Source organism: Procambarus clarkii, chromosome 76 (genome assembly GCF_040958095.1).
Source record: "Procambarus clarkii isolate CNS0578487 chromosome 76, FALCON_Pclarkii_2.0, whole genome shotgun sequence".
NCBI lineage: Eukaryota > Metazoa > Arthropoda > Malacostraca > Decapoda > Cambaridae > Procambarus > Procambarus clarkii.
This window is the reverse complement of record NC_091225.1, coordinates 28,016,823-28,039,522: the sequence shown is the minus strand read 5'-3', so window position 1 is coordinate 28,039,522 and position 22,700 is coordinate 28,016,823. Positions and strand designations below refer to the sequence as shown.

At 48.2% G+C, this 22,700-nt stretch overlaps 2 protein-coding genes across 4 annotated transcripts in view; both read right to left on the bottom strand.

Annotated features, from left to right (window-relative positions):
• Positions 1 to 22,700, bottom strand: part of LOC123753455 (zinc finger protein 271-like) — a 351,329-nt gene that overhangs the window by 11,537 nt on the left and 317,092 nt on the right. The window lies entirely within an intron of this gene.
• The window catches only part of LOC138357126 (zinc finger protein 271-like), an 86,432-nt gene that overhangs the window by 53,236 nt on the left and 10,496 nt on the right, over positions 1 to 22,700 (bottom strand). The gene's annotated exons all lie outside the window — the stretch shown is intronic.

Below are 22,700 nucleotides of genomic sequence, written 5' to 3'. Positions count from 1 at the left end.
AGTCTTGGGCATTTCCCCCTCTCTATCCGTACTCCTGCCACGTTTCTGCCTGTGTTTCTCCCTCTGTTTGTACCTGCCTCTAAAAAATTTTCACGGCTATTATGTTGGACTTCTTCTCTTATATGGCGCTGTGTACCTCTGACGTGGAAATCGGGGCAGTGAAGATCGTAGCATTTCCTCTCATTGATTGAGAGTGTGCATAGCTTAGGGTGAAAATATCTACACTCTGTATCAAAACGACATCTGCCTTTCCCTAACCAGTTTCGGCATTTCCGTGGGTGCATGAATGAGCATTCCGTGCCTCTGGGCCCATATCTACACTGTCCTTTTGCATAATACCTGCAAATATTTTCATTTGTGATTGTATTATTCTTGTTTGTACCCGTGCACGACTTGGCTACCTCTGTGTTTTTTGTTCCAACTTTCTCGTTTCTGCATTCATTCTCGGTATTGCCCTTATCTTTCTCCTTGTTGCTTTCGTCTTTCTCATTTGTGTTCTCATTCGTCTCATTTTTTCTCTCCTTATTCATATCACCAGTGTGCACTACAATATTGCCTTCATTTTTGTGTACCTCGACACTATACCCTTCTACATTGCTACTTTGACTCTCTAAATTCTCAGTCCCTGGGTTGTGTTCAGAGTTCGTTGCTGTCTTTATATACTCTGCATATATTTCTGGTAGTTTTTGTGTGAATTGTAGCCTGTGTTCTTCAGGAATGTTATTCATTAGTTATTCATTAGTGAAACCAAGGAACCTGGAAAAACCAGGCCCTGCACGGCAAGACCGGCAAGGAAGGAGAGCCCCAGAGGGAGCACGGAAGGGCCGAACATAACGCCACAACCAACCCCGACACGCAGCTGCAGTACCAAAACCACAGCAAAACGTCACCACACTCCCCGAGGAAGCGACAGAGAAGATAGATAAAACGAACACGAGTGGCACACAAGGGGACATAGGCGGAAACCGAGCACCCAACTGAGCCACAGGGATGGTAGAAGAAACGTGTGCAGTGAAACAGGCAATCAAAGGAACACATTAGGCAGCCAACATGGGCTGACCCTATACACAGCCCCAAGAGCAGAGATGAGTGTCCAAGAAGCACAGAATCCGCCCGACAGGCAGAACCCAACCTGCAAACACAAAGAGGCGAACACAAAACCTCCGACACAGGAAAAACGTACTACCAAACAGGTACCCCCACCGTTGCACTGCGGAACAAGGTGGAGGTGGGGCCCCGAACTCAAGCAAGGTAGACAAGCATAGGAGAGGGGCAGGAGGAGTACAGGCAGGAACCGCCTCTGAAGGGACAAGAGGCCACCTGCAGACACCCGTGAACCGAGGAAGGAATCAGGTGGAGAGAACTAGAGCTGCCCAGTATGGGCAAATAGCCCTGCAGTAGGCACCTCGGGTGATACGGTCCACGTTCTCAAGTACGCATGTACACCCATTCCTACTCCCAAAAACAAAAACAGCGTCAGGACGAAGAAGACGCCAAAACCGCACCAACTCACCTGCAGAACACAGGCCCTGAAGGGCCATGACGCAAGCGTTCAAGTCCGTATCCGCCGGAGGCGGCCAGTGCGCCCACGCTGGAGAGGATGGGAGCAGCGAAGGAGGCTCCCCACCCTAGAACGCAGGGAAAAACCTCACAAATTCGACACAGCGGCACCCCAGAACACCCCCAAAGCAACGGGGCACGGATGTGAATAAGAAAAGAACGAGAGGCGAAGCCCCCCCCCCCCCCAAGAGAATTGGAGCAGAACACGTGTGCACACCGCTCGGAACCAAAACAAACTCCCACGGCGCATGCGCAGGACGCGAAAGAAAGTAGCCCAACCAGGCGAGAAGTAGCCCAACCAGGCGCGAAGTAGCCCAACCAGGTGCGAAGTAGCCCAACAAGGCGAGAAGTAGCCCAATAAAGCGAAAAGTAGCCCAATAAAGCGAAAAGTAGCCCAATAAAGCGAGAAGTAGCCCAACAAGGCGAGAAGTAGCCCAACCGGCTACAAGGAGCCCAAACGGCCACAAAGGTGCCCAAACGGCCACAAACGAGCCCAAACGGCTACAAAGGAGCCCAAACGGCGACAAGGAGCCCAAACTACTACAAAGAGCCCATACGGCTACAAGGAGCACAACCTGTCCAGAACAGAAGGAACCAGTATGGAGGCAAACTCCGGGACACGCAGGAGGAAGCCGCAAAGGCCAACCGCACCGCAGGCGAAGAGATGCGGGTAACCGAAAACCTCCTGAAGACGGAACCGAAGAAACCACAGGGACACGGAACCGAACCCGGGGAGGAGCAGAACCCAAGCCCAAATCGTACACAGAGGGGGGAAAGAAAACCCCACTCCTCGTAACAGTAAGCCCCGCTCAGAAGGACTGAAATCCAGGCGGGGCGCAATGGAGCCCAAGGCCCCCAAGGCCGCTCTTCCCCAACCCCAGGAGCCTCTGCACCAGGCCCCGGGACCGAGTCGACCTCCAAAGCCCCGGCCTCACAAGAAAAAGCCGGGGCAGCCGAGAACTGAAAGAGAAGGGGGCCCACTGGTCAAAACCCCGGAGCATCGGCCGGTGGAACAGACTCGAATGCCTCCGCAGCTACCCCGGACGGGGCAACCCCCGAAACTGCCCAAGTCTCAGAACCTCTAACCCCGCCCCGACCCCGAAGCCTGCAGATGCGTAGGGGCCGGAAGCAGGAGAGGGAAAAACAAGGGGGGCGTGGAAGGAACCAAGGCCGAAGCAACCAAAACCACCCAAGTCTGGGTCCCTATACAAGCGGGGCAGCATCGGGGCGTCCGGGGAAGCAACAAACCAGAACGCGTTGCAACATCCTACCCTGCAACGCGCGAGCTGCCTGCACCCACGGGAATTCATCAGCAGACTGGGTGAATGGAGTCACGAACAAGCAACAAAGCTCACAGGACTCAAGGGTCGAATGTGTCACCGACCCAACAGGCAGCATGACGGAGGCAAAAACAAGGAGAGTCACCCTGAGACAAAGGGACAGAGCAACCCTCAACTCGCACAAAGCGAGAAGGGACGCAAGGGTCTCCACTATCGGACCCGAGAGCCCCCGGGGGGTTTCCCAGGACCGTGCATGATCCCATCAGCCGAGGAACTGAGGTAGGGATCGCCGGCGCGGGGGTCTGCGGCTCCCCCTTCCCCCTCCCGGGGAGTGGGGAGCTGCGCAGACATGCAGCGCGGCTCGCGTGATGCCATGCTTGTTAGTTCGTTTTCCTGGGGGAGTTCTGTCCACTCGTTTGTCAATTTTGTTGTTTAACCAGAATAGGGGTTTGTTTTGTGGCGCTTATACCTTTCTGGGTGCCTGTCCCGGTCGATGGCAGATATAGAATGCTCCAAATCACATGTGCATTTCTATGGGCCATTGCTCCCCGTGCCTCTCTGAGGGGGCCAGGTTCTGGCTCGTGGTCCCCGGTAGGCCTAGAACTCCACCCACATCGACTGATGCAAAATAGTTAGGGTATCCATATCAGCCATAGATAGCTCTGGGGAGCCGTAGGGGCTCCCCCCAGAAAACATGACTTTGAGAAGAAGTATAGGTTAGGAATCGTCTCCAAAGAATTTTCAAAGAATTACTCATCATTGCTATCTAAAATAATTAGGAGAGCCAAAATGAAATACTATGAAGATAAATTTACCCACACAAAGGGCAATATTAACACTTTTCTGAGATCTTCACTTGGATGTACGGGCGGTTTATTTAAGCGCTTGACAGATCACGACGTACATTTACGGTCCGTGTTATAGTGGGTATATACTACTCGATCGACTTGGGGTTTGTATGAATATGTTTGCCATTAAATTTCAGTTTTCTCTAATAGGCACAGTGCCTATTAAGAGAAAACGGCAATGTATTGTAACTTAGAGGAGAGACTATTGAGTTGGTGACACAACGAGGGTAATCGCCCACTCCACACACTCTTGTGTTTGCCGCGATCATGATTCTACATTTATATGCATATGTCTGTGTAGAGAATTTTATTGCGAGTTCAGTGATATAAAATTTAACGCTGTAAGACTAATGTGGAGCTGACAACAAACAAAAGAATTTGAACATTTTGTAGCTGTTTGGGCGTACAGCGAGACGGCAAGTGATCTACGTTTTTATTTATTTCGTGATGGAATAGCTAATGCTTTGGTTACATTTTATACATATGATCTTGTAGAGATTTTATTGCCAACACATTGATACCAAAAGGAAATATGTAGCTCGAGAATTGGTGTCAGGAGAGTGAAAAGATTACACACTGTTTGGTGTTTACGCTCATGAGAAAAAAACGCCGCGCGCACAATGCGCAGAGTTTTTTCGCGGGTACCGCGCGCATTAAAGTGTTAAGAATACATGGAGCACAATTTCTCAAATAATGGGATCAAAGAAGATTTTAAATAACAAACCAATACTCCTGTCAAATAATGATGGTCTGCTTTCAGCCTATGACACTGCTCATGAATTCAATAGATTCTTCTCTTCCATTGGGTCATCCCTTGCAAATGATATTCCATCTTCCAGTATTATTATTTAGGACTATCTTACAGGTAACTATCCACAGTCTCTGTATCTAATGCCTACTAATTCCACTGATGTTACTGACATAATCCTTCCCATTAAAACCAAGTCTAGTGCCCTTGAGGAGATACCAACTTTTATTTACAAAAAAGCCTCCAGATTTTTAGCTCCTGCCATTGCATTGCTCTTCAACAAGTCACTTGAACTCCAAACCTCTAGAGATATTCTAAAAAAAGCAAGAGTAAGCCCTGTCCACAAGTGTGGTGATCCTACTGATGTTAACAACTTCAGACCTATATCAATTTGCCAAACTTGTCAAAAATATTTGAAAAACTAATCTATAAGCAGCTTTATTCTTATCTAGCCAAACTCAATATACTTAGCTCTTGTCAATATGGCTTCAGACTCCAAAAAAGCACTAACAATGCACTTATTAGTATGATTAACTTGATGTATACAGCTCTTGATAAAAATGAGTTCCCTGTTGGGTTATTTGTAGACCTGCATAAGGCTTTTGACACTGTTAACCACCAAAACCTGCTTCTTAAATTACAACATTACGGAGTCAGAGATGCAGTACATTAAGCCTTACCTTACTGACAGGCTCTAGTATGTTTCTGTGAATAATTCAATTTCTCCCACCCTACCCATCAACATTGGTGTTCCCCAGGGCAGCATACTTGGCCCTCTCCTCTTTCTCATCTACATTAATGACCTTCCAAATGCCTTCCAACATCTCAAACAATTCTATTTGCTGACAACACGACCTTCATTTACTCCAGTCCTGACCCCCCTTGCTCTAAATATCACAGTGAATACTGAGCTAAATAAAGTCCATCACTGGCTAACTGCCAACAAACTCACCCTCAATACAGTATTGACAAAACTTGTTATATTTTGTTTGGCAATAAATCCTCAAATTAAATAAATTTCAGGATTAACAATACCCATATTTGTAACAAAGTAGATGGCAAATTCCTTGGCGTTCTCATTGACCGCAAGCTGAATTTCCAGGGACACATTCTAAATATATCAAAAAACCAGCTTTGAATGTAATGAAACGCCATTTTCTGGGTGAGACCCGGAGGCTCCCCGGAGCTTTACCGGCTGATATGCTAATGTCAGACTTTGGCATCAGTCATGTGTATGGAGTTCTAGGGCCTACCGGGGACCACGAGCCAGAACCTGGCCCCCTCAGAGAGGCAAGGGGAGCAATGGCCTATAGAAACCCCCGTGTGGTTGGAAGCATTCTATGTCTGCCATCGACCGGGTCAAGCATCCAGAAAGGTAAGCATTCCAAAACAAACCCCTATTCTGGTGAAAATTGCTACCTAAGCCGAACTAGTGGATAGAACTCTTCAACAGAAAAAAAGGAAACTAGTATGACGTCATACGTCACCGCGCCGCTGTCTGCGCAGCTCCCCCCTCCCCGGGAGGGGGAAGGGGGAGCCCCAGACCTCCCATGCCGGCTATCCACCCATCAGTTCTGAGGCTGGATGTCAAAACACGCGAAAAACGCCGACCGGAGGGAGGGAGGGTTGCCAGGGAGCCTCCGGGTCTCACCCAGAAAATGGCGTTTCATTACATTCAACGCTGGTTTTCTGGGGGGAGCCCCGTCGGCTCCCCGGAGCTAACTACCCACAGAGGAAGGTCAAAGGAACAAAACCGGGAGGCGGACACCACGCACCCCTCAAGGAGGCGAGACAACCGGCAGCAAACGCCAACCCAAGGCGCCACAGCCCCGAAAATCCCGGGAACAACACGAGAACCACGAGCAGCAAGGCCCCTGCACGAACACCAAAAATCCATGCCCGAAAGACTGCAAGGCCACGTCGCCCAGACGGCAGCGAAGCCACGAACGCCACAGGCATGAGGGAAGAACACAGGCAGCTTAGCCGCAAGAACACGGCTGACCACCCGGGACACCATCACCCGCGAACCGGGAAGAACAGAACCGGATCAACGCAAAACGCGTTCCGGACCCAAACGCCGTGGCACGCAAACAACAGCGGAGGGCCGCCACTGAACACAAAAACGACACACCCCCGGCCCGACCAACGAAGCACCAACAAACCCTGGACCCCTCCAGAATGCAGCAGCCCCACCCCGCGCCAGAAAAGATGGAGACTGCTGCCATCAAACAACCAAAACGCTAAAACCGAAGGAGCAAGATATACCCATACTGCCGCCAAGAGAAGCACGCAGGTGGGACACCTACCACGAAGCCACCCGACCACCAACCGGAGGCGAGACCACGAGGCAGAACAAAAGCAGCCCCGACAAGGCCCCCCCCGAGCCCAGGAAAAAGGCGGAGCCGCGAGAAGATCTCGGGCGCGACCACCGAAACCCAGGCGGCACAAGGAGATGGAACGTCTGCCGAACCGAAAAACTCCCCAAAGCATGCAAGCCAGCCAGGAGTTCAGAAACGACGGGTCCGACGCGAGACATCGCAAGAACCCCCCCCCCCCTCCCCCAAAAAAAAAAAAAAACGGCAGGGCAAGCTAGGAAAACCAAAGGCGGCGGAAGGGTCGCCGCCAGAACAGGACCCGAACCAAGGGGCACGAACAACTGCAATAGACCGAGACAAAGAAGCACATCACAGGACACAGGCTGACCAACGCCGAAGAACACACGCAGAACATCCCTGCTGCAGAGGAGGCAGGAAGAAAGAGCAGAAGCACAAAAAAAAAACCAGGAGAACAACCAGGGGTGGACAATCAGGCAGGGACAAAAACCCCATGCAATCCCCAGGCACAAAATGGCAGCAAAGTGCCACTCCACAACCGGACACAGGAACAAGGACACGCCACCGTGAAACACGGTACCAATGCACACGTGCAGCAGCAGCAACAGGCACCACTGCAACATGCAACATGTAAAAAAAAGAGCAACTCCCCTCTGCAAAGGCAGAGAACGGAGCAGACAGACCCCAGACAGGGCCAACGGAGACACGACAAAAACCCCTGCAGGCCCAGAAACCTGCACCAGGCGACCGACGGCGGAGAAACCCCGCTCGATACCTGCTGGATGAGGTTATCTTGAGGTTATCTTGAGATGATTTCGGGGCTTTTTAGTGTCCCCGCGGCCCGGTCCTCGACCAGGCCTCCACCCCCAGGAAGCAGCCCGTGACAGCTGACTAACTCCCAGGTACCTATTTACTGCTAGGTAACAGGGGCATTCAGGGTGAAAGAAACTTTGCCCATTTGTTTCTGCCTCGTGCGGGAATCGAACCCGCGCCACAGAATTACGAGTCCTGCGCACTATCCACCAGGCTACGAGGCCCCTTGAGGTACTGGGAGCTCTTTTACACCTGAAGCCCGGCCCAAGGTCAGGCCAGACCGGCCAGAGGATGGCCCACCAGGCAGCTGCTAGGAGCAGTCCACCGGCCCACATACCCCCACAACCAGGACGGGCCGGAACTGCCATACGAAAACAGGCCAGTGCGCCCTGGAAGTCCACGGACGAACCAGCAAGAAGGCTCATGCTCGCAAGTAGGTCGTGTAACAAGCACAGACCACTGATGGTAATACAGTGTTCCCCAAAAGTGCCAATAGCACCACTGCACTCCACTGGTACTATCCCACAAGTTCTACCAGATAGGCGGGACCCAAGAGCCAGAGCTCAAAGCCTGCAAGCACAGCCAGGAGCCTCACCAGGTGAGTACAGAACCAACCCTACAACCCTCACACCTCACATTAAAAAAGGAGGGTCCCCTGAATGACCCCAGCATGGGTTGGACATGCACATGAGGGGGACAGGAAGGGGTGATAAAGGGACAGTCACTGGTGTGCGAACGGTCTCAGTCGTACAAAAATATACCTAAATAAAGACAGGTATATAAACACCGCCGCATCCAGCGCCCGGCCAAAAGACGCCAGACCGCAGAAACTCGTCTGGCGAATGGTGGCACGAACTTGACACGACTCAACCGTGCCCAGAAAAACTTGGGAGCACCGCCAGGTGAAGACGCCAGAGCCGGACCCTGCCGGACCCGCAGGAGAACAGGGAGAGGCGAAGGAGGCGGTCCACACCCATGACACAGGGAAAACCGCGGTGTCCTCCCCACAACTGGGAACCAGGACACCCCTGGCGCGAAGGGGCACATACCGCAGCCAGGGAAAAGAACGAGAGGCGAAGCACTGTAGCAAAAAAAAGGGCGCAAAACCCCAGCACTGAAACACCGCCCAGACCAAAACAAACTCCACGGCGCATGCGCATAACACGCTGGCCGAACCGCACACCCTCCCTGCGGGAAGGCGCCAGCCAGGACTACTGCACGAGAAAAGGAGCCAAAAGAGGAAGCAGGAACAATAAAACCGGCCAAAAAAGCAAAGAGCCCAAAAAGGAACCCAACCGGGCGACAAGTAGCCCAACCGGGCGACAAGGAGCCCAACCGGGCGACAAGGAGCCCAACCGGGCGACAAGCAGCCCAACCGGGCGACAAGCAGCCCAACCGGGCGACAAGCAGCCCAACCGGGCGACAAGCAGCCCAACCGGGCGACAAGCAGCCCAATCGGGCGACAAGCAGCCCAACCGGGCGACAAGCAGCCCAACCGGGCGACAAGCAGCCCAACCGGGCGACAAGCAGCCCAACCGGGCGACAAGCAGCCCAACCGAGCGACAAGCAGCCCAACCGGGCGACAAGCAGCCCAACAGGGCGACAAGTAGCCCAACAGGGCGACAAGTAGCCCAACAGGGCGACAAGTACGAGGAGCCGACAGACGTTCCAATAATGTGGGAAGTAGCGAAAAACATTCCCGTACCCTCGAGAACACAGAAACCAACACTAGTCCCGAAGGCACACGAAGGCGCAGGCGCACCCGAGATCAGAAGTCACGCAGAACCCCATCGAACGGGGAAACATGACAAAACACAGTCCCAAAAAGGGGGGAAGGAAACATCCACCCACAGGATGGAACCAACCGACTCAAAGGCCAAGGAACCGAGCCCGGGGAGGGGCCGACGTCCAACAGCACGTACGGCGAGTGGGCAGGAAAGACCCCACTCCGCGTAACCACAAGCCCCGCCTAGAGGGGGATAAAAACCCCCACGGGGTATAACGGGGCCAAGGCCCCCCCCCAAGTCAGCCCCCTCCCCAGCCCCGGGAACCTACACGACAGGCCCCGGGGCCGAGCCGTTCCCCCAAAGCCCCGGCCGTACCAGAAAACCGGGGCAGCCGTGAAAACACTAAGGAAGGGAGCCCACTGGCAGACTCATACAACACGGCTGGAGGAACAGGCCCAAATGCCCCCGTCACTACCCCGGAAGGGGAATTCCCCAAGACTGCCCGAGTCTCAACACCACCAAAAACCCCGCCCCGAACCTACAGACGGTAAGGAACCGGATGCAGGCAGGAAGGGTGAACCAGGGGAAAGACAAGGGGGTGTGGATGGAACCGAAGCAACAAACACCCCCAAGTCCCAAAACGAACTACAACGGGGCAGCCCCGGGGCTCCCGGGAAGGAAACCACGAGAACGTTGCCACCACCAAGGCTCAAGTGCAACGCCCCTGCTGCCCACACCCGCTTTGTAAGCACAACTGGGGAACCGAGCCACAACGAGCAACCAAACTCGCAGGACTCCGGGTCGAAGGTGTCACCGACCCCACAGGCAGCAGACGGAGGCAAAACAGAGAGTCACCCAGAGACAAAAGGTGAGAGCAACCCTCAAACTCGCTGGAAGCGAGGGGGGGACTCTGGGGTCACATCCATCGGACCCGCGCGCCCCCAGGGGTTTCCCAGGGTCCCGAGCGTTTACTTTAAGAGGACTCGCGCTCAGGTAATCCCAGGCAGGGTACTGCTAACCGGCACTCAAAGCTACCAAACGACTTTCTAAGAGCTGAACCCCCGGGACGTGTACACTCACGGGGACCTAGCAGGGGGTACCACCAGAAAATACTCAGAACACAAGGGACACAAGGGGCAAGAACGAAGGCAGACCCCCCCCCACCAGGTAGATAAACAAAAAGAAAAAGAAAACCCCGCAAGAGGACAGCGTACCCAAGCGGAACAGAGCCGGCCGCTATGATTGGTAAAGACAAGCTGCACAGTACCCCGCGCCCCACCAGTGCAAACACTGCCCCTTACTCTAAGGCGAACAAGGGAGACAGAACACCCGAGCACACAAAGAGCGGCCGAAAACCAAGCAGTAAACGGCAAAGCAGGGGCAGGACCCAAGGAACTTGTGGAAGGTGGCCCCAAGCCCCAAGGGCAGTACTTACAGGGCACCTAGGGAAGGGAACCCTAGGCGCATGCAGCCCGAGTACTGAAGAATCACTCCCGGCTCACGCACCACCTAGAAGACAGACACCAAACTCTAGGTACAGTGCTGAAACAACCACTGGAGCCGGAGCACAAAACCATTGCCTATAGCATCAGCCGAAGAACTGATGGGTGGATAGCCGGCGTGGGAGGTCTGGGGCTCCCCCTTCCCCCTCCCGGGGAGGGGGGAGCTGCGCAGACAGCGGCGCGGTGACGTATGACGTCATACTAGTTTCCTTGTTTTCTGTTGAAGAGTTCTATCCACTAGTTCGGCTTAGGTAGCAATTTTCACCAGAATAGGGGTTTGTTTTGGAATGCTTACCTTTCTGGATGCTTGACCCGGTCGATGGCAGACATAGAATGCTTCCAACCACACGGGGGTTTCTATAGGCCTTTGCTCCCCTTGCCTCTCTGAGGGGGCCAGGTTCTGGCTCGTGGTCCCCGGGAGGCCCTAGAACTCCATACACATGACTGATGCCAAAGTCTGACATTAGCATATCAGCCGGTAAAGCTCCGGGGAGCCGACGGGGCTCCCCCCAGAAAAAGTTTCAAAAACTGTTGGCATTCTTTCTAAGATCAGATATTATGTACCTCGCCCTGCCATGGTGACACACTATTACTCTCTCATCTATCCTTATCTCAACTATGGTATTTGAGCTTGGGGTTCTACTACCCTAAATCATTTACGTCCTCTAATTACTCAACACAAAGCTCCTATTAAGACAATATCTAACTCTGGCCCCAGACATCACTTGGTACCCTTACTCAAATCTCTGAATATGTTAGATATTAAGTCACTGCACATCCTCTCATGTGTATTTTATATAAAACTCTGAACTGTAATGTCAATCCGGACCTTAAAAGCTTCCTAGAAGGTTGTAACAGATCCCATGAGCACCACACCAGAAACAGATACCTATTTGATATTCCAAGAGTACGACTTAGTCAAACTAGAAATGCTTTACAAATCAAGAGACCCAGAATGTGGAATGACCTTCCCAATTTTGTTAAAGACTGCATATACCTCTCCCAACCAGTTTAAGATTAAAACTAAGTGCTACCTAATTAACTCAATGTAACCTATCTCACCCCTAAATGTCAACCCATGATACCTGGTTGATGGAGTTCTGGGAGTTCTTCTACTCCCCAAGCCCGGCCCGAGGCCAGACTTGACTTGTGAGAGTTTGGTCCACCAGGCTGTTGCTTGGAGCGACCCGCAGGCCCACATACCCACCACAGCCCGGTTGGTCCGGCACTCCTTGAAGGAAACAATCTACAGTAGTTTCCTCTTGAGGATGTCCACAGTTGTTCCTGTAGTATTTCTGATCTACGATTTTATACAATGCTGTTTGTTGACCAAATTGTATTTTTGCTTTTTTTCTGCCATGTTTCCCCCCCCCCCCTGCCCTTTTTCATTTTTTTCTTATTTTTTCTCAACACAATTTATACTTTAATCTCAATTAGAGTTAAGTTTTAGTCTTTGTTTTTCCTGCCCAAAACGCTTTGCATAATAGTGGCTTTAGGCATTGTATGTACTAGCTCTATCTATAAATCCATCAACTTTTGTATCTTACCCTGTATGTATGTACTTTACCTGAATAAATATTTGTATTTGTATTTGGTTTAGCCGGATAAAATATCAGATCCAGTTAATTTGCTGCCGATGTTACACTATCTGGACAGTCAGCCGGATAATCATGGAATTGTCCGTATATGAAAACCATGAGGCAGGCCGTACCGTATTAATCCCATCTGCCTGTGGCTCGAGGCGCATGGTGTAGGAGGGGGTGGGGTGGGTGGGTGGTGTCGAGAGAGAGGGGAGCATTGGGAGGGACAACCAGGGGGGATAAGGGTTGGATGGGGGAGCGGCCTATACACTACAGTACAGGAGTTACCATCGATTTTAGAACAATTCTTGAGTTATCTTGAGATGATTTCGGGGCCTTTTTTTAGTGTCCCCGCGGCCCGGTCCTCGACCAGGCCTCCACCCCCAGGAAGCAGCCCGTGACAGCTGAGTAACACCCAGGTACCTATTTTACTGCTAGGTAACAGAGGCATAGGGTGAAAGAAACTCTGCCCATTGTTTCTCGCCGGCGCCTGGGATCGAACCCAGGACCACAGGATCACAAGTCCAGCGTGCTGTCCGCTCGGCCGACCGGCTCCCTATTTCATAGCCAAAGTCAAAAGAAATACTAGTAATTATGTAATAAAAAATACCATACAAGTTTCCTAAAAACAATTTGCACAGGCTGAAGTTTCCTTCAAAATTGATTTTTTTTTTCCTGCTGGCGGCCTGCGTAACGTGCCTCCTCCCTGCCCCGACTGGACCCATCCAGGCCTGGTCAAGCCATGTGCTCTCTACCCTCGTGTTACACCACAGTGCTGCGCCATTAGTGAAATATTTTTTTAAATAACTTTTTTATTTTCATAGTAACTTTGAACATTTTTGACCAAGACTGTCTGGTAGCAGCATGAATCGTTCTGGAGATGTTAAGAGGAAGAAGGATGTCCTAACAATTAAGGACAAGCTATGTGTTATACAACTTTGTGAAAACGGCCGGGCGACCTCAAGTGTTGCCAAGGAATTTAATATAGGCACTAGTACTGTTTCTGATACAAGGAAACAAAAAGAGAAACTTATAAAATTCATTTCAACCTGTAAAAGTGAAGGTGCAAGCACTAGCAGAGTGTGTGGTAGAAAGACTATGAAAACTTTGACGCATGTACAGTTGGATGAGGCTATGTACAAGTGGTTTGCTCAGCACTGCACAGCTGGCCTGACAATTTGCAGCCAGAAATACAAAATGCTGCAAGCAGGTTTGCTGCAAGCCTTGGAATAAAGGATTTCGAAGCGAGTGAAGGGTGGGTTGCAAGGTTCAAGGGTAGGCACAATATTGTGAAGAGGAAAATTTTCGGTGAAAAATTGAGTGCAGATGAAAGCAGTGTAGAACCATTTAAACAAATTAAGAGCATACATTGTGGCAAATAATTTATATTCGTATCAAATTTATAATGCAGATGAAACTGGGTTGTATTGGAGGAGTTTGCCAGAAAAATCTCTAGCAATGAGAAGTGAGGGTTGTGTGCCAGGACGTAAGGTCAACAAGGACAGGCTCTTAGCCATGATGTGTGCCAATGCCGACGGCACAGACAAAATCACGTGTGCAATTATTGGCAAATCAAAGAAACCAAGATCCTTGCATGGACAGACTGCCAGTCAAATATTATACGTGTAATAAATATTAATATTATAAGTGCCGGACAAACCGAGCTCACAGACCAACCAGGCCAACTTAAAATTATCTGTTGATTTGGGAAACGTTCCAGTACAATAAGTCACATGACTGTGCATACGGATGATAAACCTCGTGAGTATCCTGAGTGTGGCAAGGGATTCAATCGTCTGCGACTTATAAAAGCTCACAGGATTGTGCATACAGCTGATAAACCTCCCGTGTGTCATGAGTGTGGGAAAGGATTCAGATGATGCATTGCAGATGGTACATTCAGATGATGAACATTACCTAGTTCCTTCATCTGGGAAGAATGAAGACATATTGGTGCATTCGGATGATAAATAGTACCTAGTTCAATTGATCAGTAGACTGTATATCATACTAACAATAAACATACAACCCCAATGAATTTTCCAGTGAGGTTTGATAGAAATTTACTTCAGGACACATACTAGAAAAAGTTTATAAGTTACAAATAACAATTTTTGTGTGTGTGAATTTTTTGGTGGATAATATACATTTATACACTAAAGGGACCTAGCCATATTTATTCTTAAACGTCTTCAAACTGATATTACTTTGAAATTTAACAATAAAAACATAAGCATTTATACTATTAACACTTAAAAACAAAAACTGGTAGAATATTTCAACTAATATTATTGCAAACCCTTTTGATTGGTTTTGTTATAAAGTTAAAGTTCAATATTGTAGGCTAAGCTAAGCTTTGCTAAGCTAGAACAGAGGATTTTTGGACTTGTAGATTTGTAAACCTCATCCTGTAAACATTAATGTTTCTACATGTTAAACAAGCTACGAGGATGAGGGAAGGGGATGTTCCCTCCATTCTGGATGTTATATTTACAAGAGGAAGAAATATTTATCATTCAGTACCTCTCTCCCTTGGGTAAAAGTGACCATGTCTTTTTGGGAATAAAGTATGCAATGCATTATACAGTGGTACCTCGGAATGCGATTGTCCCTGTATGCGAGGTTTTCGGAAGGCGAGCAGTATTTACTCCAAAAATTTGTCTCAGAAGGCGAGGGTTACTTCGGGACGCGAGTTTGTTGATACGCGTACAGGCCGACCTAGCGCGTGGTGGTTCGGCGATTGTCGCCCCTCCGCCCCACCGCCCCTCAGTTTACCATTGTCTCGCGCTCAGTGACTACCCCCACATCAATTCTTCTCGCGGATTTTCAGTGTTTTGTTGGATTTTTGGTGATTTGTCTATACAATTTGTTGTTATATATCTCACCATGGGTCCCAAGAAAGCCAGTGGTAAGGATAAAGGCCAGAAAGCTCATGTGAGGATGACAATAGAGGAGAAACAAGAGATCATTCGGAAGCATGAGAACGGTACTCATGTTGTTGAACTTTGTAGGCAGTACAACAAAGCCACATCAACAATATGCACTATACTTAAGAAGAAAAATAAGATTATGGGTGCTAAAGTGGCAAAAGGAGTAAGAACATTAACGGCACAAAGACCACAAATACTTGAAGAAGTGGAAAAGTTGTTATTAATTTGGATACACGACAAGGAGTTGAGGGGTGATAGTGTTTCGGAGGCCATTATTTGTGAGAAAGCCAGGGTGTTGCACGAAGACCTTCTAAAGAATACCCCTGCAACGAGTGATGCAGATAAGAAAGAGTTTAAGGCAAGCAGGGGCTGGTTTGAAAAATTTCGAAAGAGAAGTGGTATCCATAGTGTTACAAGGCATGGGGTTATGTGATGTGATTATGGAAGGGGACTCCCCTTCCAAACAGTAACTCCTCTCCTCCTCCCCCCTCCTCACCATCTTCCATACACCTACAGCACTCGACAGCAAGGTAAGTAATAACTGGAACACAGTTTTGTAGGTTTATTTAGATGAATTAGGTAAATTAGGCATAAAAATTTAGTTTGATGTGGGGATTTTGGGGTAGTCAGGAACGGATTAATTCATTTCCCTTTATTTCTTATGGGGAAATTAACTTCGGAATGCGAGTTTTCGGAAGGCGAGGCGTCTCCAGGAACGGATTAAACTCTTATTCTGAGGTATGCCTGTAATCTGTTAGAAAATAAGCTTGAAGCAGTTGAAAAACCTGATTTGTGGAAAAGTCATTATGGGGAACTCAGATATTTCCTTAAGGAATTTGACAAACACTTGCTGTTAGGACGAAGTAAATGAGATGTATGTCAAGTTTTGTGAAATATATGATAAAGGCACAACAAAATTTATTCCAAAGGAGAGATGCCGAACTAGGAAAAGGAGATTTGTTTATAGATGTCCTCTGGATTTTTCAGAGTTTGGAGTTTCCGTGATATTTTCTATTTTGATCAAAATATGTTGTGACGGTAACGCGTTGGTGTTCGGCTGTTTAAGGCTAGGGGTATGGCCTCGTCACATAGTTATAAAAAAAAATAGAAAAACTGGAACTTCGTCTGTGGTAAGGTAAGGAGAAGACACACAAAACACAAGTAAAACTTTAACAATGAAATTTTAATTACGTTAAATAAATCAAAACATGAAAATATGGACAAACAAATATGTATAATAAAATCAATGAATCAAAATAATAAGAATACTTAAATGACACAATGAAAGTTACGTTAAGGCAAAATAACAAGAAGTGCAATACAAAAGGTAAGTGGGAGGTGCTGGAATATTGGCTTAAAGCCACCACCTCTCTCAGTACACTCTAGTCTAGCTGGGAGGAGTGCTGGCTACGAAAGCACGGAACATTCTGCGGACTGATGTTGGGGCGACCCCAGACATCAGGTAGTATTGGGGGGCGAGTGCAGGTGCAGCCAGACCGGCGACCAATCAGCGGAGCCGTAGCGATCAACGGGTAGTTTGGTGATTTGGGTCCGAACAGGTGGCGGGCTGCATACGTTTCTGCTCACCCTTGCAAGCCTTGCTGGTGCTGGTGTTGTTGTCGTTGTTGGACATTTCTTCCATAGTCTTTTATATAATTGTGAAGACGTAATTTTGGAGGGAAGAGCAGGCTCAATCTCTTGAAGGAGATTATCGTCACAACTCTCCCCCGAAGCCTGCGGTTCTGGAAGAAGTACGTCGTTATGTGGTGGAGTAATGGATGGAGTCGCTTCTACTTCATAAACTCTGGAGAGATCATGGGCTAAGATGTTGTCAGACTCTTGGTATAGCGTGTCTCCAGGTTGAATTTCTGCAGGTAGCAAGCCCATAGTAGAAGACGTTGAGATGAGAAGTGGGCGTGCTGCAGGAGGTGTAGGGTGGTGTGGTCCGTATTGATGGTGGACCGAGCACTTTTCAGGTGTGGAGTGAAGTGCTGAAGCTTCAGGATGAGGAAGAGTAGCTCCTTGCCAATTGTTCCGTAGATCCTTGTAGCAGTAGTCGCTGACAGGTGTATTCTTCTCGCCTCGTTGCTGCATCACGACACCACCCACGTCGGTACCATTGGCGTCGACATGGAGGATGAAGGGCTTATCTGACGAGGTGAGAGTGGAATTAGAAGAGGGCATAGGAGCACGAGTATTATCCTGAAAGCATTTGGGAAGATCATTAAGGATTTTGGAATTAGAAGGCGCCGACTCCTTGTCAGTGCTTTCGGGAGAAGAAGCCGGGATGGTCTCACTGTGGATGTAGGGTTCTGTGAATGTGGAATAGTTAATCAAGACAGTGGGAGGAGTACCATTATATTGCTTCAGGAGGTTGACGTGGCACAGCTGGGTCTTCCGCCGCCTATCTGGAGTCTCTATCACATAATTATTATTATTCCTGCACTCTTTGACGCAGTAGGGTCCTGAAAATCTGTTTTGTAAAGGTGAACCTGGGATAGGGAAATAAGCAAGGACGAAGTCTCCCGGCTTGAATTTTCTTACTTTGCTGGTCTGGTCGTAATGAGTCTTCATTCTCACCTGGGCTTTCAATAGATTATCATGGGCAAAGCGGTGGACTCTCTCTAGAATGTGCTGAAGGTTTTGAAGAAACTGGGGCACATTCTGATGCTCACTGAAGGTGGCATCTCTGAGAGAGTCTTTGAAAGCCTTAAGGGGAGTACGGCACTTACGGCCGTAGAGCATCTCATAAGGAGATACTCCTAGGGACTCATTGGGGAGACTTCTGAAAATACACATTATTAGGTCAATCTGCTTATCCCAATCCTTCGAGGTTTCACTACAAAACTTTTTCAAGAGTGCTTTGATGGTCTGATGACTACGTTCAAGAGAACCCTGTGAAGCAGGATGATAGGGGCTGGACAATACCTGTTTGATGTTGAACTCCTCCAGTGTCCTTTTGAAGAGATCACTGGTGAAGTTGGTGCCACAGTCACTTTGAATCTCCCTGGGAAATCCGTATTGAGTGAAGATCTTCAGTAGATGTTTGATAACCGTAGCAGCCGTGATGTTCTTCACTGGAACTGCTATGGGAAATCTGGTGGTAGGACACAGGATGGTTAGGATGTAGGCGTTACCTGAACTGGTCCGAGGTAAAGGACCAACACAGTCTATTATGAGTCTGTGGAAAGGTTCCGCAGGCACCTGTATGGGAATCAGTGGTGCTCTGGGAATGGAGACGTTCGGTTTGCCTGCCATCTGACATGTATGACACTGTTTTACGTACTGTTTGACGTTGTTTACCATACCTGGCCAGTAGTAGTCTTGACGAATCCCATGGTAAGTCTTGTTGAAGCCGTAGTGGGAGAATGATCCGTGGGCCAGGTGTAGAATAGTGGGCCGCAGGCTGGTGGGAATCACAAGTTGTTCGGTGTTGGCCCAATCGTCCTCCTCCTTCAGTTTACTGGGTCTATATCGGCGGTAGAGCAAGTCGTTCTCTAGGAAGAACCCAGGAATACTGTCGGGTTGAGTCTCAGCCTGGAAAAACAATGGTGTTAAAGTAAGATCTTCCCTCTGCAACTTACGGAACTCCAACTTGGTCAGATGCGGGGGTAGTTTCTGAGGGTCTTGAGGGACAGCGGTAGCAGTAGAGTCAGCTGGCTGTGGACGTGCGGCTTGTGCACGGGTGGTCACGAGAACCGGAGGAGAAACTTCACTCTCTTGAACCTCTGCTGGAACATACTCAAGAATAGGGTTACTTGGCACAGAGTTACACACCTGGGGTTTGTCCATGACGATCAGGTTGGTTGGTTGCAGGTCTTCTGCCAAGTCGTTGCCTAGGAGAAGTTGCACTCCAGGCATGGGAAAAGGCTTTTCCCTGACGGCGACTTGGACTTCCCCGTTCACGTAGGGACAATCCAGGTGGACTCTGGCGAGAGGGTATGGAGTAGTAGCAGTGAGGTCAGTGATGAAGACCGTTTCCCCGGTGTAGACTATGTTGGGCACAGCCGACTTCAAGATGATCGATTGTAGAGCCGCTGTGTCCCTCAAGATCTTCAATTTGAAACGTCCCTCCGGATTTGAACCGTTGGCAGAGACAGTTCCAGTATACAGGTGGTTACTGAAAAGAGAAAGATCATTAACATCAACACCAACATTCATCACAGGCTTACCGGACTTAGGAGGAGTTGGTTTGGGTCGTTGTTGGTCAGTGGTTCCCTTGTATTGAGACTTACCACACTTGTCTATGGTATGTCCATAGAGTCTACAATACTTGCAGTACAGTTGTGAACCAGCTTGATCGGGGCTCACCTTCTCGTAACTGTACCACGACTTCTTACTGGAGGATGGTTCAGGTGTCAGCCGGTGGATGAGGCTGTAAGTGTCAGCCGACTTAGCACACTTCAGGTAGTCGGTTTCTTCTTTATCTGCTAAGTAGAGGCGGACAGGAGGCGGCACACGTCTCAAGAATTCTTCAACAAGCATCAGGTTCACGAGTTCTGTAAAAGTAGAGACATGTGCTGCTTCCAGCCATTTCATGAAATACCTCCGTTTCGTGTTAGCAAACTCGAGGAAGGTAGTGGTACTTGCCTTCAGGTGGTCACGGAATTTCCTTCTATAACTTTCGGTGGAAAGTAGGTAGGCGTCTAACACTGCTTGTTTCAGAGTGTAGTAGTCATTCTCAGACGCCAAAGTACTGAGTGTGACTGCAGCTCTACCTGTAAGATGGACTCTGAGAAGTGTGGCCCATTGGTCGACAGGCCAACTGAGTTGATTAGCAAGGGTTTCAAAGGTGGTAAAGAACACATCAACTTCTGCTTCTACAAAGGATGGCATTAACTTACTTGCATGTGATATATTAAAACTGACGGGAAGATTGGCAGTAGCTTGCTGGCGTTGAGTGAAGTGTGAAGTTTCCAAGGCGATTTCGCGTTGACGACACTCTAGAGCCAGAGTCGCTTGTTGCTTGTCATGTTCGCGTTGTATTTCCAACTCGCGTTGTTTGGTTTCAAGCTGTAAGCGTTCCCGCTCCTGGAGTGTTTCAAGCTGTACTCGTTCACGTTCACGGAGTAATGCGACCTCGCGTTCGTGTTCTTCTCTCCTCAAAGCAGCTTCGCGTTCTCGTTCGTCTCTCCTCATAGCAGCTTCGCGTTCTTGTTCTTCCCTCCGTATGGCAGCTGTTCGTTCTTCAATCTTGGCCAGCTCTAGTTTGAGTTTCAGCGTTGCCAAATCAGTTTTATCTGCAATATAGTAAGTTTCATGAGTTTCAGAGTCTATCTTACCTTGCTCTAAATAGTAATCCAGCAACAGGTTGTGTAGGTCATTTTTGTTGGCTTGGTAGGGAACTTCTAGTTGATACTCATGTGCAAGAGTTTGTAGTTCAGTCCTGTTGGCACGACTTAAAGTCCCTATTTCACCTGCTGGATTTGCACGGAAAGTTTGGAGACGAAACATGGTGAAATTAGCAAATAAAGGTACACGAATGTTCAATAATGAAATGTCAGAAACAGGACAACGTGGCAACTGGCACCTATCCTGTGTGATCTTTAACAATTTAACGTTAAGTGAAAGATATTAAATGATTAAATTAAATCAAGGGCGCAGGAAATCTTGTACCCGGTACTCATGTAAGAGAATAAGGGCAAGAAAATCCTACTAACAAATGAAACAAAGTTTCGAAAACAAATGAAACAGTTAAATGCTTCAAAAGTAAAATTGGTAGTCCAAGGATGTAGGCATACCTTGCCAAGTCTCTAAAGGACATAAAGCAAGTTTTTCCTACTGAATTTAATATGATACTTACAGAATTAGCGAACTTTTGTGCTCTGAAAAAATAAGCTAATTCCCTACCGTTGTATGTATCATCATCTCTGACTGACGTGTAGGGGTGCGAGGTGTCAACTGGTGACGAGAACTGCTGCTGAGGTCCCAATTCAGCAACTAAAGTTCGAGCTAGAGGAACTATGGCCCTCTTTGTCCTCCTACAGTCAGATTGCAGAAGATTGGGTACTCTTGACCCGGGGCAGACCACAGTACCAGGGTACCAATATGATGATCTGTCAGAATGAGAAATATTCAAGGGACATAGATGGTAAATACGAGTAATAACATGGAGGGAGAGATGACCAATTAAGAGTATGACTGAGGCCTACAGTCACCACGTAATCCAAAGTTGTCTCACCTTCACTATATGTTACTCTCGTAATGCACAATACACCGCACCTTATAAAAAATGAAATTGAATGAAAAATAGTAAAGCTACGTTAACAGAGTTAAATACGCTTACCATAAATTACCACTTGGCACCAGTACCTGAGTGAAGCTCCTAGGACAGGCCCCCATATAACTTGTGACGGTAACGCGTTGGTGTTCGGCTGTTTAAGGCTAGGGGTATGGCCTCGTCACATAGTTATAAAAAAAAATAGAAAAACTGGAACTTCGTCTGTGGTAAGGTAAGGAGAAGACACACAAAACACAAGTAAAACTTTAACAATGAAATTTTAATTACGTTAAATAAATCAAAACATGAAAATATGGACAAACAAATATGTATAATAAAATCAATGAATCAAAATAATAAGAATACTTAAATGACACAATGAAAGTTACGTTAAGGCAAAATAACAAGAAGTGCAATACAAAAGGTAAGTGGGAGGTGCTGGAATATTGGCTTAAAGCCACCACCTCTCTCAGTACACTCTAGAGTCTAGCTGGGAGGAGTGCTGGCTACGAAAGCACGGAACATTCTGCGGACTGATGTTGGGGCGACCCCAGACATCAGGTAGTATTGGGGGGCGAGTGCAGGTGCAGCCAGACCGGCGACCAATCAGCGGAGCCGTAGCGATCAACGGGTAGTTTGGTGATTTGGGTCCGAACAGGTGGCGGGCTGCATACGTTTCTGCTCACCCTTGCAAGCCTTGCTGGTGCTGGTGTTGTTGTCGTTGTTGGACATTTCTTCCATAGTCTTTTATATAATTGTGAAGACGTAATTTTGGAGGGAAGAGCAGGCTCAATCTCTTGAAGGAGATTATCGTCACAATGTATAATGTAAATTTTGATAAATGAGCTTTCCTGTCTACTTAGGTAATGATTCCAAAGATCGTCCTTCCTTTCCTCCCGGGAATCTGGATGTAGCAGGTGCTCAATTGTCAAAAGTGAAAAATTTGGTTTGTCATCCGAATGCACCATATCGGTAAATTTTTTAATAATATTTTAAAAATAGTAAATGGCACTATTTTTGCAAAATCATTACAAGATCTATTATTCTAATAGGGGTTTGATAAAATACAGTAGAATGCCTACTGGTTTTACCTGTAATAGGGTTTGATATAGTTGATTATGGATATTAGATGGATTATGGATTAGATGAATATCAAATA